Source organism: Astatotilapia calliptera, unplaced genomic scaffold (assembly GCF_900246225.1).
Source record: "Astatotilapia calliptera unplaced genomic scaffold, fAstCal1.2 U_scaffold_4, whole genome shotgun sequence".
Taxonomy (NCBI): domain Eukaryota; kingdom Metazoa; phylum Chordata; class Actinopteri; order Cichliformes; family Cichlidae; genus Astatotilapia; species Astatotilapia calliptera.
Genome location: NW_020535778.1, coordinates 716,699 through 734,501, shown reverse-complemented (window position 1 = coordinate 734,501; position 17,803 = coordinate 716,699).

Genomic DNA, 17,803 nt, shown 5'->3' with positions numbered 1-17,803 from the left:
ATGAATTTGTCTGTTTACAGTTTTCTACAAACCAAAAGAGCAGCAATCACAACAATGAGTACAAGAAGTAAAAAGCCAGGAGCTCCCAGCCCAGCTCACAGTACAGTACACACCGGCTCAGACATTCCTGTCGGTTAGTTCTCTGCTTTGATTAAACACACCTAAAGAAAATCAAAATTGACTTTAATCATGTTAGAAATGCAAAAATCTTGCCAATGCCCTGAGACTTTGCTGGCAGTTTTTACCAAAAGTCCAAACCAATTCTTCTTCTTCAGATTCTTGTTACCAAACCAAGCAGCAATACAGAAAGAAATAATAGGTTCAATAAAACTTCTGAAAAACAAGGACAACGTGTCAGATGATACATTAAAAGATCTCATTTCCTTAAAAAGAACAGACTTTGGTGAACTTCTTTGTTAGTGGCATCAACATGAGGCTCAAAACACAGTTCAGCAGCAAATCTTCTGTTAATCCATCAGAGCCACACACACAGGGATCTTTATCTCATTAAAATGTTTATAATGACTGAAACCAGACAGGAAGTGTTGGGAGCTTCCCACCCGGCTGTTAGACTGCTCGGGAGCAGGTTTACTTTATGTAAACAGGATTAGATCGCGGCCACGCAGGTATGTCCGCTTCATTTATACGAAAGCAACAGCGATATTCCACCACTGTTTCACCATAAATAAATAACATCAATGTAACTAAAGATAATACAGCACTTGATCCTTTTATTGATGTCACACAGATACATACAGGTCATTTCCTAAAAAAAGGGAAATGTACTATTAACATTCTATTACATGTATGTGATTATTACAGATGTAATTCATATTTCAGAGTAGCAATTGTAAATTACTTCGTGTAATCAAGATGAGGGACCACTGCTATAAAAGCGAAGGTGGATTTGGGAAGCCTGTCGCAGCCATGTCCTGTCCGTATACGCGAGCCAACCATTGCGGAAGGTGCAAGATTGATAAGGAGAGTTCTCAGAATTCAGCGTATATTGCGGGACAGACAGGATCCTTTAGCTCAGCGCGACAGTGTGCTCATAGAGAGATATCGATATTCCCGTGAGGGTATTATTCACTTAACCAACATGTTGACGAGGGGGTGCAGGACCACCACCTGTCTTTTTTTGCTCTGCCCTTTTCTTGGTTGCTGTTATGAACAAACAAACAGATTATTTCAGGGTCTCTTTCCAAGAGACGAAAAGCAATATAAGTGGTAAATATTACCATTCTGTAGAATATTCTTATATTTCACTTTTACTTGTTCCCATGTTCTAGTGGGTCCTGTCGTGGCTCTAATGTGAAAGAGGATATAATATAATATAATATAATATAATATAATATAATATAATATAATATAATATAATATAATTTAGTATAATATAATAAATTTACCCTACCGCCTACTGGTGTTGGCCAGAGGGGCTGATCCACTCCATTATTATTGTTATTATTTAATTACTTACGAGTTTAATTTGTCAGCAACTTCCTGCCAGCCCTCTCTCCTTGCTTTTGCAGCCTTTGCAGTGTTCCCTTGCGTTCTGATTAAACTCTGAAACTCCTGAAATCCCTCACTCAAGAGTTCTTGCTCTGCTGCCGAAAAATACCGAACGCGCTCTGTTGACATTTTCAGGTGTGTTCGGAGAACCGGATTAGCGAGCTCACGGTTAGCGCGATGATTTGATCTTGGATGTGTCATTTGATCTTGGATGTAGTAAGCGACATACGAAGAACGGGCCCCTGCTTCACCCCTATCCACACATCTACCCAGAACAAAGCCAGCCCCACCCCCCACTCCAGCCTCACATCTACTTCACAGCTGATCAGGTGAGAAATCAGCTCAAGAGTACGAGTACATAAATATATAATTGTTTTTTTTTTTTTTTTCTGGGCATGAATTAGGGCTGGGCGATATGACCCAAAATTCATATCTCGATATTTTTTAGCTGGATGGCGATATAAGATATATATCTCGATATATATTTTTAAAGCCATAAAGTAAGAACAAAAAGAGAGTTCTTAGTCAAAGCTGTGTCCCAGAAGTCACACAGGCACTTTTATTAACATAGAGCAGATGTACATAAAATTTACTCAAAAATAAATTATGAGCATTTATTAAATAATAATGCTCCATAAATAAAAGAAAACAATGTTGTTTTTGTGCATAACAAAAAGCTCACAATTGTGCAGTCAAAATTTAAACTAACAGACGCTGAGCACAATAACAAAGACAGATTTTACAGCTGCTCTGTTCCCAACTTCTACTGTGTGACTGACAGCCTGGAGTTTGTAATCCGCTTCGCAACCACGTCTCCTAACAGGTGCCATTTATGGTCCTTATACACAGTAAGGTAATATTACGTTGAAGTACAGTACGTATCACTCCGCACGGCTCAGCCGTAATGCTCCGACAATCCATCAAGCGGTGCAGCTTCGTAGCTTACCAAAGTAGTACTAAAACATTTTTTGAGAGATTGCTGAGCGCCGTGTTCCACATAAAATCGGTTCGCGGCCATCAAGCACAACCAGAATTCATACATAAGGCGCGCTGTCAACTTTTGAGAAAATGAAAGGATTTTAGTCCGTGCACCACCTCTGGGCTGCATGCCGTTAGCGTGGTTAGCTCGTTAGCGTGGTTAGCTAGCTAACACGTTGACGGCGTCCAGCCCCACACACGGGTCGATGCGCGCAGTAACTTGTTAACGGAGATTTTCCGTGTCCATCTTGTTGCTTCCTGCTGGTGAAGCGATGGGGGAGGAGGGGGAGTTGTGTTCAGTGAGGGAGAGGCGAGGCCGAGTAACGTTGTAAAGACGAAAGTGGAGGAAAGAGACGCAAACTTGCAGCTCCACAAGTATAATTATAACGTAACATAGACTATATCGATATAAAGGATATTGTCACATCTTATATCTCGTATAAAAATATATCGATATTTTTTAAAAACTCGATATATCGCCCAGCTCTAGCATGAATCATCACCCCTGAAGTCAATCAATGCACCAGAACATTTTCTGAAGAAAGTAGAAAAATTTGAGTAATACAGTAGAAAAAACAGACAGGCAAAAAACAGTTATTTGTTCACCGTAAGATAACATTTATTAGTCCCACGCGTGGGGAAATTTGTTATGTTATCTTATATTAAAAAAAGGTGATTACCAAAGAGCTACTAGCCAAAGATAATTCATTGCTATCTTTCAAGACTTGTGTTGGCAATTGTATCAGTTCTCCTTTTTTCTGCAAATGCAAGAAAAACCCCAAACACAAGCAACAACAACAACAACAATAGCAGCACCAACAACGGGCACAGCAGAAACTACCAGAACACTGAACAGCCCAGCAAAGTCAGCCTCCTTCCATTCATCCTCTGTCTGTCCTTCTGGCTGACCTGCAGGTGAAAAACAGGTGTGAGGTGTCAACTGTCAGGTAGGTGATGAGCAAAGAACAGAATCCATTTCATCTTATAGTGCATTAGATTATATACATTTTTTTAATCATTCAAAATGTATTCAGATGAACTGCTAGCTTAGTTTTTCATGATCTAAATTAGGCAGACTGACAGCAGTCGTCCTCACTGGGTGTACCTGCGTCGAGCCTCATGCTAATGGTGTAATTAAGTTCAGTTCAGCAGTGGCAATGCTGAATGTATGGGCTCAAATTGTGGTCATGAATATTTTGTACTTGTAAATAGGTTTTGTACTTGTAAAAAGAATTTGTTGTGTGTGTAAAAAAGATTTGTATGTTACGGAGCCCCGCAGGGGACATGGGAGAAAAAAAAATTAGGGAGAAAAAAAAAAATTAAGACGGACTTTTGCGAGACCTCGCAAAACAAACTCGGGATCTCGCAAAAGCATTGCGAGATCTCGCAAAAATTTTAGCCGCATTCTTCGGAGGCCTCCAGCTCGAAGCCAACCGGGAGGTCGAGGCACGATGTGCCGGGAAAGCGGTGTTCCTCCTGGCTGTAGTAGGTCTCGACCTCCCATTAGCTTCGAGCTAGTGGGTGTCAGATCTCCAAAAACGTCGGAGCACTTTTGCAAATATGTGATGTCTTGTAAATCGAGCAGGTATCTGACGTTTACACAACTACATTCACGCCTCAAAATATCTTAAAAGTGTATTTTGTGACCCAGAAAGAGTAATATTACAACTAAGTAGCTGCCGCCATTGTTGGAATTCAACTTTCGCGAGAAAGTTTTGCGAGATCCCAAGTTAGTTTTGCGATATCCCGAGTTTGTTTTGCGAGATCTCGCAAAAGTCCGTCTAAATTTTTTTTTTTCTCCCTAATTTTTTTTCTCCCATGTCCCCTGCGGGGCTCCGTAGTATGTGCAAAAAGAATTTGTGTGTTTGAAAAAAGATTTGTATGTGGACTTAGCCAAAAATGCTGAAAGCGGGGTGGGAACTGTTTCACACTCTGAAGCCTCGCTCTATCCGCCTTAGTGCAGCTGCTGAACCATACCGTGATGCAGTAAGTTAGCAGGCTCTCAATGGATGAGCGGTAGAAGGTCAGCAGCAAGTTAGAGTTCAGCTTGGAGTTCAGCTTGCTGCTATTGTGCCTTCTTGATGACCACTGAGATGTTGTCTGTCCAGGAAATGTCAGCAGAGATGAGGACACCAAGGAACAGGAAGGTGAAGACCCTCTCCACACAGTCCCCGTTAATGTATAGGGGTGCTAAGTGTGTTCAGTGTTCAGTGCTAGGCTAGGTTGTTTTCTGAACACCAGGCTGCCAGCTTCAGGACTTCCTCTCTGTAGGATGCCTCATCTCCCTTTGAGATGAGTCCAACTACCGTGGTGTCATCAGCAAACTATTCTAGCTGACTCAGCACAGAGTGGAGAGCGATGATGTTTTCTTTGAAATGGTTTGCGAGGTAGGCAAACTGGTGGAGGTTGAATTCTGTGGGGAGGAACTTCTTGATGTGCTGAATGACTAGTCCCTTAAAGCATTTCATGATTACCGGTGTGAAGGACACAGGATGGTAATCATTCAGGCTGGTGATGGGAGACTTCTTCGGTACTGGGATGATTATGACTGATTTTAGACAGGATGGGATGGCTGCCTGATCCAGTGAGAGGTTGAAGAGTCTGGTGAAGATGAAGGTGAATTGGTGGGCACATGCTCTTCGCACCTTGATTCTGTATTCTGTCTGGACCAGCAGCCTTCCTGGGGTTCACTGCCAGGAAGAGACATTAGACATCGTGCTTCGTTACAGTGAATGGAGTGGTACAGGAGCCAGATGAGGATGGGAGCAGGGCTGAAGCAGATGAGTGCTGCTGTTGTGGTGTTTCAAAGTGGACAAAGAAGCTGTTCATTTCCTCTGCCAGCTGCACTCTCAAGTTTTCTGTTTTCCTCTGTGGTTTATGATGTCTTGTATGTCCTGCCAAACCTCCTGTGGGTTGTTGCTGGACAGGTGGGACTCTATGCTTCCTTTATGCTCTGTCTTGGTATAATTCCCCTTTTCATAGCAGCCCCGTGCAGAGCTCTATCACCTGACCTGAAGACGGCTTTGAGAAGTGAGTGGACCTCGCTAGTCATCCCGGGATTTTGGTTTGGGAAAACCTGAATGCTTTTGTCCACTGTCACATTCCCAAAACAGAACTTGATATAGTCCAGTACTGATCCTGTGAAAGTTTCTAGGTCCTGGTGTTTAAACATGTCCCAGTCTGTCTGTGTGAAGCAGTCCTGTAGTTTGGAGAGAGCATTTTCAGGCTAGGTTGTAAGAGTGCGCCTGCCACTGTGTTTGAGGGGGGTGTAGGCTGGAGAGAGCAGGAGGGAGAGGTGGTCGGGCTGACTGAGGTGGGGAGGGGTATGGCTCTATATCAGAGGTCCCCGATCCCTGTCCATGAGGTCCGGTGCCCCTGCAGGTTTTAGATCTCACCGTTGGTCAACACACCTAAATCAAATGATTAGCTCATTACCAGGGCTCTGGATTTATCAATTTAAATCAGCTGTGAGGGATCAAGGACACATCTAAAACCTGCAGGGACACCGGCCCTCATGGACTGGGATTGGGGACCCCTGCTCTATATGCATGCTTGATGTTTGAGTAAACATCGTTATTCCTCTCATTGTGTCTTCCTCCAATGCACTGATCACTTCTAATCACCAGGAACTGAAAGAAGTTGGCCTCAGCCTAAATCCGAGCTTCACTTAGGATTAGTCCCACAGTATCCCAATCTAGATTGCAGAACCACAGTGCTCACTATGGTTTGTTGTCAGAAACAACAACCGATGCAGGGAGAAGAAACAGGGTGGAGGTAAAGAATTTGCCCTGCGGGTGCTCAGAAAGTAACCTGAAGCTAAACATCCTTAAAATGACACTTTGGATTCTAGCCAATTATTTTACCTTTCCAAGGATAGTAGGCAGGCCCAGGTAGGTACGTTTTTTTAGAGCAGAGCTACAAATTCAAAATGCCTAAGGTGAAGCGGTCAAAAGTCTGGCTGTACTTCACAGCAAAAGATGCAAACTCAGCAGCCTGCAACAAGTGCTTTAAGGTGTTACCTCCTTTGCACAGTATCACAGTAACACCTCAAATCTGACGACAAACCTGGTGATGCAAAGCAGGTTTTTTTCTTTTTTCTTTTTTAAAGTTGAGAAATGCACCGTATTTGATAACTTGCTGCAAGACCTCACACCGAGCACATCTACTGTGGGTATGGTGCCTATTATCGGACCCGGAGTTAGCAACATCCCCCAAGAACCCGAACAGGAGAGTCCTGGCCCCTAGCCCTGCCAGTGTAGCAGAAGTGATGATGGATAATGATGGAAGCAGCAGCCGTTCTTCTCTGGGTAAGTAGCTTAATGTTGTTCGTGTGTAATTTACGTTGAGTAGGCTAACCACGTTAATAAATTAATGCATGTAAGGTGAACTAGCAAACACTGTCGTAGCAGCTGTCTTCTAGCAGATACTCCCTTCACCCTGGCCAAAAAGGCTAAAATGACCAAAGGAAAAGTAGAAAACAGCTAAACATTTTGGACAAAGTTTGTGTTTTATACATTGTTTAAGCACAGCTTCCAGCCAAGAGTGATACCATATATGCCCTATACCTGCAGAAAAGGCTAAAATTGTTATCTTTTTACAAAAAAACAGATAAACATGAGAGGTTTTTGGACAAAGTTTGTGTTCTCCATTCTTTAAGCACCGGTTCGAGCACCAGCACCGTTTCAAAAGTACCGGTTTGGCACCGGTATTGGATAAAACCTAAATGATACCCATCCCTACTCATGATAAATAGAGGAATTTGTCTTCAGGTTTCTGTGCACCTACAACACACTCTGGTTAAAAAAAAAAAAAAAAAAGTCCCAGCAGCAGCTGCACTTCCTCTGTGTCCTCATGGAGAATAGTCTGGATAACCTTCTACTGCTCCTCAGTAGAAAGCGTGCTCTACTACTGCAATTTACCAGCATTTACCAGGTTGTTTGGTATTACCAGGCCTTAAACTCCCGTACGTTTGAATGCGTAAAAATAAAGCTTTTATGAAAACGCTGAATGAAAAACTGCTTACCAACACACAAACCATTCACCATTTGACTAAAATAGAAGGTTCCCAGTGATCCTGAGTAAAGAGCCATTTGGGAACAGTAAGAGAGCCACCACTACCGCTAACTCTAGTACTGTTCAAACTGCTGTCAGACATTATCTACTGCACTTTGATCACATCACTCAGACCAGCTGCTTTCTACAAAGTCTCATCAACAACATCTTTAGAAACAAACATCAACAAGCAGGAAGCAGCTTCACCTCTGATCACACACACACTCAACTCTACTCACTCACCTGGAGGATCAAAAACATCAAGGTAGATGGTGCTAAACTTCCATGACCATGTTTCTCCCATGAGGACACGACACTCATATGTTCCAGTGTCATTAATCATCACATCCTTCAGAATCAAAGACACGTCTCCGTCCTTCATCTGTCTGTCCTGTAGATCCACGCGGTTCTTAAAAGATGGATGCTGGTTGTCTGGAACAAATAGCCCATTCTGATACAAAAGAAGAAGTTTTTCATCCACCAGGTCCGCCCTGATCCACTCTACAAGTCTGTTGTTGTTGTTTGGAGCTCGACATGTCAGAGTGACGTCCTGTCCAGACTCTGTGATGATTTTCTGGTCTGAAAGAGCAAACAACAGAGAACGGAGACAAACTGACACATCTGGATTTGAATCAATTAACTGAATCAATGCAAAATAATTCTACGGTCTTTCTTACTTTTTTTTTTTTTTATCTGTGAATAGAGATTACATTTAATGTCTAAATAAAGCTGAAAGTCCTGTTTCCATAAAAATTATTCCAGATTCAGATACTAATGCTGGATAAGAATCCCTTCTATCACTTCATAAGCCTTTTGAAATATGTGAGAGAACTGGATCCTCAGCAGCTCTGCGTGGGTGGAAAACAGGTATGAGTGTCTCTAATTTTTGTGTTCAAGCTGGTCCAGTAGTGTTTGTTGCTGGGTGTGTGTATCTGTGTGTTTCATATTATATAATCTCCCAGGGTGTACAGCAAAAGTACATCCATAAAATCTTAAAATAAACTAGCATTTTCTCTCTCTATGTTTTTGTTTTGATTTCTCTGTTTGATTGAGAAGTGGTTTCAGTTTCATATGAGAGTTAGCATAGCTTTGGTCAGTTTAACCTGTCTAATATTGTCATGGTGTACAGCCCCGAGAGATGAGCAGACTTGTTTAAAAATAAAGCTTGAACTAAGTTCCTCGCACTTTAATGTTCAAGTAGTTGAATGAATGAAAGAACTGCTCACATGTACCTTTGCCTGGAAGAGAACTGCCATCCACAAGTCCTGGAAGAGGGTCCTGTTGTGAGTCAGGTACCTCTGCCGCAGCATCCGCTGTCTTGAATAAAACAGGAGCTATACCACGGCCTTCTGCAAATCAAACCAAAAGAAGAACATTTATTTTAAGACAAATAACTCCAGCCAAACAGAAAAGTGTTAATGAGGAGTTGCTAAGATCACAACAAGTGACTGTCAGACATGTTTCAATCATGGAGGACAAAAGATTTCAAGCTTGTTTGCTCAGGAGAACATGTCTGTTCTCCTGAGCAGCAGTAAATGCCTAAAAATAAGGATTTTATGAAAAGACTAAATCAAAAACTGCTTACCAACACAGATCATTCACTGCTAGGCTAAAATAGAAGGCTCCTAGTGATGCTGAATAAAGAGCTATTTAAGAGCAGTAAGGCAGCCGAGCAAAAAGAGCTGAAGATCCCAGAAACACTCACTTGGAGGATCAACTCTCACGTAGATGATGCTGATGAGCTTGAAATGTTTTCTGGTTCCCTGGATTACACGACACTTATATGTTCCACTATCAGCAGTCGTCACATCCTTCAGAATCAAAGACACGTCTCCATCCTTCATCTGTCTGTCCTGCAGATCTGCCCGGTTCTTAAAAGATGGATGCTGGTAATCTGGAACAAATTGCCCATTATCATTTAAAAGGACAAGATCTTCATCTTCCAGGTCAGCTCTGCTCCACCTTACAACTGTGATGTTGTCATTTGGAGCTCGACATGTCAGAGTGACGTCTTGTCCAGAAACAACTGTGATGATTTTCTGCTCTGAAATGGGAAACAACACAGAGCAGAGATGTTAAAGATTAGGCTTTCCACTTTCACAGCAGCCAGAGTGAAGCACAGAGACCTCTGAGCATTGCTTAAGAGGTCCACACACACACACACACACACACACACACACACACACACACACACACACACACACACACACACACACACACACACACACACACACACACAGTTTTCAATAATGTAATTCATTACAGAATTCGTTCACTGTATAATGCACAATAGTAATAAACACTAAACATGCAGGTGGTGGAGTCTCCCATACACTGCATGAAGTTAATATGCAGTAGACTTTTGGTCAGATGTAGCTGAATCTTCGTGCAGCGTTAAGCCGTCTTTTTATTCTCATTATATGTCCTGCCATTAGGCCTTATTATTTGTAGTTGTAAAATTCTTTCCAGTCACCTGTATGCAGAAGATATTAAATTGTACTTTTCTTTTAAACCATGTGAATTGGATAAATATCTGTTCTAACAGATTGTCTTAAGGCAATTAATGGTTGGATGACAACTTTCTGCAGCTGAGAGTTTAATTCTGCCTCCAGAGAGCTATAAGCCCAAAATTAGAAAACATCTGGGTCCTTTTGTCATCCACAGTAAAAGCTGCTGCTCAGAATCTCAGGAAAAATGTGATTAATCTTTGTCTTTTGATGCTCATATCAAATATGTGACCCACTCTTGCTTTTTACTTCTACTTACTTAATATACTGACTCCTAAAACTACAACACATCTGGGTTACAGTGACAAGTTCACACAGGCTGTACCCAGGATCATGTTGCCTGCACACACACACAGACAAAGTGCATTACTATAAAATGGTTTTCCTTTCTTACTCTTTATCTGTCATTGAAATCTTATTTAGTTCTTAACAAGTAAAACTCACCTGCAGAGGTAAGCATGCAGAGGCTGACTAACAGCAAAGTTGAGCAGAGTGATGCAGTCACAGCAGACATTTCCTGTAGCACCGATGAATTTAGTTTGTTCTAAATATCTGAGTCTGTTGGTATTTTAACTCAATAACGGAACCTGAGTTTAAACCTGAGAGACCCTACCTGAGATTAAATTTAAGGTTTAAATAAAGCTGTACAGTCCTGAAGTCCAGTGTCCATAGAATTGATTCCAGATTCAGATTCTAATGCTTGATAATAATCTCTTCTATCACTTCTTAAGGCTTTTGAAATATGTGAGAGAACTGGATCATTAGTTCTGTGTGATTGTTAAAGAGGTATGTGTCTCTCAGTTTTCTAGTTGAACTGGTCCAGTAGTGTTTGTTTTTGTTGTTGTTGTGTTTGTTGCTGTGTGTGTGTGTTTCATGTTTATTCAACCTCCTAGGGTGTACAGTAAGAGTACATTTATAAACTCTTAAAAATAAACTAGCTTTTTTGTGGTGGTAGTGGGAACTGTTTTGCTCAGTAGGTGGTGGAGGTCATAGGAGGGAAGGAGGGTAGGCAGTTGGCAATGGTAGAGGATGTTTAAGTGAAGGTTTCCTGTGATTTATAGTTTGGCTTTGGCAGGTAAGCAGGTTCATGGGTTGGGACAGCTCCTCAGCCACACACACAGAGAGAGAGAGAGAGTTTTTGATTTTAAAAAAAATACATTTATTTCTCATGAAATAATCGACATATTGCATACTGCACGCTTTAGTTGTGCAGCGAAAACGCTAAAATCGGAGAAATAAAACCTACGAGGGGAACGATAACAACGACAAGATTCTCCCGATCGTTTACTCTTGCTGTCCTGTGAACAAAACCGGCGTGGTGTTAATTGTTTGCTGTTTTCGCGATCGCATCGCGCATGAGGATATCAAAAAAATCTGGAAATTTTGTTGATGATGTGTTGACAGATCAAGAGATTTATTGTTTAAAGAAACTGAAGTGAGATCTCAAGCACTTACTGCTGATGATGACGATGATGTTTAGGAACACACTCTATATGTCACTGTCTTTTTTCCTCTGTCTCGCTTCTCTCATGTCTGAATTCAAGATAGGCACATTAAATTTGAATGGTGTTAGAGATGAGGTAAAAAGAGCTGCTTTTTTTTGAGCTTATGAACCTAAAGAAATTGGATCTTATGTTGGTTCAAGAAACTCGCCTGGAGGAAGGGCTGTGGGGGAGATGTTTTTGTAGTCATAAGTCCAGTTGTAGTGGAGGTGTGGGGATTGTGTTCTCTAAGAATTTTTTACCTGTTTCTTGCTAAGCAGAGGAAATAATCAAGGGGTGTTTACTGAAAGTTAAAGTCAAATATGAACATGTGACTTTTGTTTTTCTCAGTGTATATGCTCCGACTAAAGGAGTGGACAGAATGGGTTTTTTAGATGTCCTGTGTGATACTGTTAAGGTTTCTAGCGATGATGAGTAGCCTATTTGTTTTTGTGTGGGGATTTCAATTGTACTGCTAACCCACCTTTGGATAGGAACCACATCGAACCTCATCCTGCGTCCTCTCGCAGGCTTAGGCAGCTGGCTGCAGCTGTGGACCTGTCAGATGTGTGGAGGTTTTTCAATGGACATCTGTGGCAGTACACATGGAGTCATTCTAAGGACAATCATTTATCTTTGGCAAGACTGGATCGCATATACTCATTTAAACATCATTTGAGTATTTTTAAGGACTAGGGATGGGTATCGTTTAGGTTTTATCCAATACCGGTGCTAAAACTGTACTTTTGAAATGGTGCCGGTGCTTAACCCTTTAAAACCGGTCAGAGCGGGCACGCTCCATTTTGCGTAACTATTTTTAAATCCCGGTAGCTCTGCAACCACGTAAGCTAGCGCAATAATTTTTTTTGCATATGTAACACTTTTGCCACCGGCTCGTGTGACAAGACGCCCCCCCTTTTGTCCTCGGGTGCAGTCTTGACTCTACTTAAACATTCTGTGATAAAAGATACATCTCAAAAATAAATATCAGTCTAGGGTTCATATGATTCTCAACCCAACACAGGATCTTAGGGTTAGAAAATGTATTAAGCAATTGCAGGAAATTCACATCCAACCCTTTTTTCTTCATGAAAAAAAACACACATATACAAAACATACAATAAACCCCCGGGGGATAGATTTTAGTATTTTTCCCTTAACCTGTCCAATGTTATTTTTTTCCCAGAGTGCACTCTTAGTCTATTTTTATTGTTGGCGCGCTTTAGTTGGAGCTCTTAATGACAACAATACCTCCGAGTGTCCGTGATGTCTCCACCTCCTCCGATGAATAACTCGCTCGTTGTGGTAGCAACCATCTCCACTCGCGGCCGCGAGCAACGAATCATCCACGGTTAGCGACTCTCTCCCGAGACAACTCTCAAACTCCGTCTCTCCGCTCCGGCGGAATCTCCGTTAGCCAGGACCGTGGCGTTAGCCTAGCTCCAGCTAGCCAACGTAGCCAAACGTGCCTCGTGCTTACCCAAGCCCAAAGATATGGAAAGCCCGGCTCAAACGCTCCAAACGATTACCAGGAAGTCCGCAGACGGGTGATATGTTGTTGCCGAACAACTTTGGTGACATAAGCAGTCCCGAAGTCCATGCTTCGTCTATGCCATTTTAGTAATCCTCCTTTTTTTCCTCTCTTCCTCCCGAGTCTCTTTTTCCGGGAAGTCATCTGCAAGTCATGACCTCTCGTGACGTAGCATACAAACAAGTTACATCTCTTCTCTTTTAACAGACATTCACATTCCATGAAATTATGTTTTTAACATAACTGATTTTTTCACACACTATTTATGCATTTTAATACAAACATTTATATCACATATTTATACCACTCTTAACCTCAAAATAAACTGTGATTTTCTCTTTAACTTATTCTCATGAAAAACACAAAATAAATACCACTGATATTTATCAGAGTATTACACTCTCCCCCCACCAAAGAAAAGCATGCCCTCATGACTTTGTACCTTGAAAACATAAACCATTATGGCACAACAGGTGAGTAAAACACACAACTAAGCAAAGATGGATGTTCCTATCCACTTATACAAACAAGAAACATATTTCACTGTAGGGGCTGCTGCAACACTGGGATGACCTGGTTCATCATAAGTTAACCTTAGAGGAGCCCTCTTTAACCTCTGAGGTCTGGTCTTAATGTCAAAGTCAGGATTAATCTCAGAGTTAAGTTCAGTGTCTTCTTCTCGCACGAGAATGTCTTCAGTCAGTGTTTTGTCTTTGCCAGCCTCTCCACGATTCTCGCAAGTATCAGGTGACTTGGCTTCGGTGATTTCAACAGACTCAGATTCCTCTACACTGTCCGTCTCAGGTTCCTCTACACATTCCTGTGTTATTCCCAGCCCAACTGTTTTGGGTTGTTCAGCTCCGTCGCTTAAGGAAATACCCAAATCCAGACTGAATGGTTCCAGAGTATCATCATCCATGTTGTTTCTGAGGGGTTCAACAGCTATATCATACCACAGTCCATAGTCTTCATCCTCTGAGTCAGGGTACTCTTTCTCATCTTTATCACTGGGTGTGACTCCTTCCCTTTCAGAGTCTTTATCTGCCGTTCTCTGCAATAGTGTCTTTTCCTTTCCAGGCTTGTCTGTGCATTCTTTCTGTTTCCTCCGTCGCAAGACTCTCCTTGTAGGGGTGAGATCCGTATGGGATGCAGAGTCTAGACATATCCTCTCCCCAAGAGGCAACAAGTGATTCCGATGGAGGATCTTGATTGGCCCATCACCATCTTCAGGTTTCAACCGGAACACTGGTAGGTTCGGCATCTTGCTTTCCACAACATATGGTTTTGACGCCCAGCGATCGGCCAGTTTATGCTTCCCTTGTAAGCCGAGGTTTCGTAGCAAGACTCTGTCTCCAGGTAACAACTGTGCGAACCTGATTCTTTTGTCATACCGCTGCTTATTGTTCTCATTTTGCTTGGCAGCGACGGACTCAGCTAGTTCATAGGCAGCCTTTAACTCCTTCCTCATGTCAGAAACATACTTGAGGTAAGTTTTCTGCGGTGTGCCATCACTAGAAGTCTCGAAACACAAATCCACAGGTAACCTAGCTTCACGCCCAAACATAAGGAAATAAGGAGAGAAACCTGTAGCTTCATTTGGAGTGCAATTATAAGCATGAACCAAATGAACGACGTGCTGACTCCATTTTTTCTTTCTGTTCGGTTCCAGGGTCCCCAACATGTCCAACAACGTCCTATTAAACCTCTCGGGTTGAGGGTCTCCTTGAGGATGATAGGGCGTCGTTCTTGACTTTTCAACTCCAAGCGAACTCAACACTTCATGGACGAGACGACTTTCAAAATCTCTGCCCTGATCACTGTGCATCCTCCGCGGCAATCCATAATGAACAAAATACTTCTCCAACAACACTTTTGCAACCGTAGAGGCTCTCTGGTCTTTTGTTGGAAAAGCTTGAGCATAGCGAGTGTAGTGATCAGTAATGACCAGAACATTTTCTGTGCTGCTCGAATCAGGCTCAATGGACAGAAAGTCCATACAAACGAGGTCGAACGGTCCATCACTTTGCAAATGCGACAAAGGTGCAGCTCTCTTGGGTAGGATCTTTCTTTTTATGCACCTCTCACAAGAGTTGCAATACTCCTCAATCTCTGACTTCATCCGAGGCCAATAGAACCGGTTTTTTACCAAGCCGTATGTCTTGTCGAGGCCCAAATGACCTGAGTCATCGTGCAGTGATTTCAGCACGGGAGTTCTGTACTTTTCTGGTAGTACCAACTGAGAACAGCGTGATTTGCCTGGAGGGGTTACAATGCGATACATCACTCCTTTCTGCATCTTTAACCTGTCCCACTCTCTCAACAGCAAAGAGCAAGTTGGATGCTTGATCTTGTCAACTTGGCTGCTATTGCCATTACTCAGAGCTGACCACACTTGTCCTATGCCAGGATCTTCCCGCTGAGCGGTTGACAACTCAGCCAGATTCACAAAGGGCATATTTTTAACACTCAAAGAGGCCAGATTGCAATAGGCTTGTGGGATAGCTTGTGGAGAAGCGCCAAAAGAGTCAATGGCTCTTCCGGATCGTGGGTTTTTATGTTTCATCGCCCCAGACATTTGACACAAGGCTCTCACTCCTGCTGCAGGAACGTCGTCCCACTCGGATTTGGATATCGACCCCGATTGTGGCCGGCGAGAGAGAGCGTCAGCGTCAATGTTTTGGACTCCTGCTCTGTACTTGAGACTAAAGTCATATGTAGACAGGGCAGCAAGCCAACGGTGACCTGTCGCGTCTAGCTTGGCAGACGTTAGCACATATGTCAGAGGGTTGTTGTCTGTCCTCACCTCGAACTTGGTCCCGTACAGATAGTCATGCAGTCTGTCCACTACCGCCCACTTCAGCGCCAAAAATTCCAAATTATGGGCTGGATAATTCTTCTCCGAAGGAGTCAAACTCCGACTGACGAAAGCCACAGGTCTCAATCCTTCGCCTTGATCCTGGTACAGCACTCCTCCTAGCCCCTCCCGGCTAGCGTCTACATGTAGCACATAAGGTAGCTGAGGATCTGCAAAGGCCAACACAGGAGCTTGGGTAAGTCGTCGCTTCAGCTCCTCGAAGGCTGCCTCACATTCTCCGCTCCATCGACCACCAAAGGGCTCTGCGGGGTTAAGGTACAGACCATCCTGTCTCTCCTTTACTTTCTTCTTTGCAGTTGAAGGGTAACCAGACAACAGTTGGTTCAATGGGTGAGCTACCTTGGAGTAATCTTTCACGAAACGCCGGTAGTACCCACAGAATCCAAGAAACGACCGTAATGCAGTCACAGTGTTGGGTCTTGGCCATGCAGTTACAGCTTCAGTCTTCTTTGGATCGGTAGACACCCCATCTTGAGATATGATGTGCCCAACGTAAGTCACCGATGGCTGACAAAACTGACACTTATCCAGTGACAGCTTCAGTCCTTCGTCCTTTAGACGGTCAAGCACCTTCAGCAACCGGATCTCATGCTCCTCAAGCGTGGCTCCAAACACAATGAGATCGTCGAGATAGACCAACACCTCAAGCAAGTTCATGTCTCCTACAGTTTGTTCCATTACCCGCTGAAATGTAGCGGGAGCCCCTGTCACTCCCTGTGGCATTCTTTCAAATTGGAAGAATCCAGCCGGGCAAATGAAAGCTGTCTTTTCCTTGTCGGAGTCTGCCATGGGCACTTGATAGTATCCACTCCGAAGGTCAAGCACACTGAACCACTTGCTTCCACTGAGACATGCCAAAGCATCTTCAATTCTTGGCACCGTGTATTGGTCGGGAGTGGTGCGGCGGTTTAGAGTCCGAAAATCCACACACATCCTTATTTTCCCATTCTTCTTTCTCACGACCACAATGGGTGAGGCATAAGGACTGCGTGACTCTGTAATAACACCAGCAGTTTTCAGCTGCGCTAGGTGCTGTCTCAATGCCTCCACGTCAGCAGGTGGCAACCGACGAGACCTCTCCCGAAATGGTCTGTCCTCTGTGGTTTTAATAGTGTGCTGGGTGCTCTTACTGCATCCAACATCAAACTCATGCAGAGAGAAAACTTCACTCCGCTCCATCATTTCTGTCACCAACCTTTCCTTCCACTCCTTAGGAACTGGTGAGTCTCCAAAGTTGAAAGAAGAGGGGCTCAGCTTCCAAGGAAACTCGACTTCCGACTCTTCCCTCCCAGGTAGAGATGACACGACGTCGACTGGAAACAGATGAGCTATTGGTGTCCCTCTGGTCAAGGTAATTTCCCGTGCTGACACGTTTCTAACCAGGACAGTAATTCTTTTGGCCGTCACACCAGTGGAGGTCTGCAACTCTGGTCTCACCAGGAGTCCATCGGGAAACCGTGACTCATTCTCAGGGTCATCAGGTGAGTCTACAAGGATTGTCTGAGTGCTCAGCACTCCCTGAAACTTTGGTGCCCCAGCCACTTGGGCGACTCCCCCAGGCTGTATGGTGACAGGTTTGGCTTGGGTGAACCACACCGTTCCCCTCTGGTTACTGTCAGCATCAGGTGGTAACACTGAGATCTCACTGAAAACTTTTCTGAAAACTGGGTGAATGTGCATGGATCTCACAAAGTTTTCTCCTCCCTTTTCCCTGCAGTGACTAAGCAATCGCCTCACAGTGGGTGTGTTGGTGCCAACAAGCAGGGAAACTTCACCTCTCACAACTGGGTCGGGACATACCAACACAAGTGCATCAATGGTCTCACTCACGCCTACATCTGCTTCCAAAAACTCTAGCCTAAGTGACAAA